General features: G+C 46.6%; 1 pseudogene; it reads left to right on the top strand.

Annotated features, from left to right (window-relative positions):
• Positions 1-2092: 2092 nt before the first annotated feature.
• LOC142262752 (U2 spliceosomal RNA) lies at positions 2093-2295 on the top strand (annotated as a pseudogene).
• The last annotated feature ends 609 nt before the right edge of the window (positions 2296-2904 follow it).

Raw genomic sequence — 2904 nt, 5'->3', positions numbered from 1 at the left:
GTCTTCCAAGCACACTTATGCAGACCTCATGGCTTCTCAGAGAGAGTCCTCACAGATCAAGGCACTGCCTTTGAAGCGGAAATCTTCAAGGACTTCTGCAGCTTTTACCGATGCAGGAAGATGCGTACTACACCCTACCATGCTCAAACCAATGGTTATCAACCTGCTCAGGACTTTACCCCATATTCCAGATGTGGCCTTACAAGTGATTTATAGAGGGGTAACAATACGTTGGGATCATCGGATCTAATCTCCCTTTTTATACACCCTAAAATCTTGTTTGCGTTAGAATAAACAATAACATCATAAAGGTATAGCAGTACCGTTTCAAAGTTTCGGTGTCCCAAGCAGCATTCCATCAGCCTCTGGAAGGTTCCTGGCAAATTGCACAGCTCGAAGGGCATGCTTTTGAACTCGCAGAGACCCATCGGGGTGGCAAAGGCGGTCTTCTCCCGGTCTGCCTCAGCAACGGACACTTGCCAATAGTGACTAGTGAGATCAAGGGTAGAAAAATAATTTGCAGTTGTCAATGCAGCTAGCTATTCCTCAATACAGGGGAGTGGTGCTGTCCTTCTTCTTTAACAGGACCAACGGAGCTGCCCAGAGGCTACAACTGTCACGGATAACCCCAGCCTCCTTCATGTTGCTCAACATGTCCTTGGTACACTGGTAATGTGCAGGTAGATTTGGCTTATATCTCTCTTTAATGGGTGGGTGTGCACTTGTGGGGATGTAGTGTTTGACCCCTTTTATTTTTCAAAAGTCTAGCGGATGTTTGCTGAAGACTTGCTCGTATTCTTGCACTAGCCTGTAGACCCCCTTCTTGTGATGTGAAGGTGTGGAGTCAGTGCCTACGTGTAATTCCTTACACCACTCCTCTGGCTGACTTGGTGAGCTGTCACTGAATGGGTGGGCTGAAGCAATGGTGGATGCTGCTGTTTGGATAGCATGTGTATCTACTGAGAACAGCTTATCAATGGTGGCAAATCGGAGCAGCTTAATCTTTTGCTCTCCGCAGTTCAACACTCTCATGGGCACTCTTCCCTTCCATATTAATGAATAAAACTATGATGTAAATAGCATATAGATACCCCACAAATGCAGATAAAAGTAGGTTATGGGAAAAGGGGGAAGAGAGAAACAGGAAAATAGTGGAATAAAGTATACCTTCCAGGTGGGAGAGGAAATGGCAGCACAGCCAGTGGAGGTGAAGCAAGGGGAGCCTGCAACTAAAGAGTTGAGAGCGTTATCACATGGTGACTGAGCCTGATTGTAACGGGAGCATAGAGGTGCCGATCCTGTCTTACCTGCGTTGGTGTAGAAGTGGGTGTCCTGTGGTGGAGTCAGCTATGTGCAGTGGTGGCCGTGGGTTCTTTTATGTGCGACCGTAGTAATAGCTGTGCCCACTTCCTGTATGGGAGTGGAATGCAGTGAGGCTAATGGAACGCACGCCTGCGCATTTGTGTTTAACGTCGCGCATGTGCAGAACGGAGAAAAGGCTGCGCTCACTTCCTAATGAAAGGGAGTGAGACGCAGCTGGGAAGGGAAGGGAAAAGATTAGGGTTTGGGGATGATGAAAGGGCTTTCTACGGGCAAGGATGGCAAAGGGTGGCAGTGACGGAAAGTCAGGCAGATGGTCCTGTCCTGTCCTGTCCGTCCGTCTTTTTGTATCATGAATTGGAAAGACTGCAAGGGGGAGGGGAGGTGCTTGTGCCCAAAAGGAGGAGTTATTCAGATTCATTGCAGTGGGCGGCGGCTGCAAAAAGCACCATTCTCCTTGTTTTTGCTCTGCAAAACAGCCTTTTCAAGGGTTTGGCTTGGGTGACAAAATGTCTTCTGTAGGCGTGGGTTTGTCTCCCTCTCCCTAAGATGTGTCCGGTATAGGCCAGGGTGCCACTCAAGGCCGTAACCAATTCGGGTTATAGCTTCTCGGCCTTTTGGCTAAGATCAAGTGTAGTTTCGGAGGACGCTACCTTGGTCGGTACTGGAAGGTGCCTGGGATTGCACGTCTGCCGGCCTTGAGGGAGTGTGTGCGCCTTCTGGTGACACATAGCCCTCTTGTGCCTGGACGGTTCCCAGGCAACGGGAGGCGATCACCTTTGTTATTTTGAAGTCCTACTGATAAACAGAAAAAAAAAAAATTAAATCTGTTCTTATCAGTTTAATATCTGATACGTCCCCTCTCTAGGGACCATATATTAAATGGATTTTTAGAACAAGGAGATGGAAATCTTGCTCTGTCCACTCCACGCATTGACCTGGTATTGCAGTACCTCCAGGACCGGTGCACCCCTTCTTAACCGAGTTTCCAAAAGCAGAACTCAATTCACCTGATTCAAATGAGCCTCATTAGTGAATTGAAAGAAAGCAAAAACTTTATATGCACCTCAATTTGGCCAATTCACTTTTCACACTTTCACCCTTTTTTTTTATCTTTCACACCTTTTACTTGCTTTATTGATGCAAAAGCTGTGCCAAATAGCAAACTCATCTCCACTCAACTTGACCAACTCTGCTATGTCCCGTGCAGTATCTTATTCTCAGTCTTATCTAGATCATTTGCAATTGAATAGAATAGATCCCTTTTGGACACATTGGATTCAGCTGCTGCAGTGACTGCAGGTGTTAGAAGATGCAGACTTGGCATCAGGTGCTGTCTATCAGATTCCACTCCAATTAAAGCTTCCATTGTTTTTCGGTGTTTTCTTTGAGCAATGATGATGTCTTTAGTGATCTGTTGGCTCCCTCTCCTGGAGGAAGAGTTTGCTTGCTCTTGGACTTTCAAAAAGAGAGGTCATGATAGACATTTAGCTTCTGAGCCCAATTGGGGACAGTCATGGGTGATGAATGTTTTGCAACCTGCTGCGAAGCCTGATACCGCAATATAAGGAACGTCAAATACTA

The sequence above is a fragment of the Anomaloglossus baeobatrachus genome, unplaced genomic scaffold, assembly GCF_048569485.1.
Source record: "Anomaloglossus baeobatrachus isolate aAnoBae1 unplaced genomic scaffold, aAnoBae1.hap1 Scaffold_252, whole genome shotgun sequence".
Lineage (NCBI taxonomy): Eukaryota > Metazoa > Chordata > Amphibia > Anura > Aromobatidae > Anomaloglossus > Anomaloglossus baeobatrachus.
Note: the sequence above shows the minus strand (reverse complement) of the source record. Positions and strands in the feature narration are given on the sequence as shown.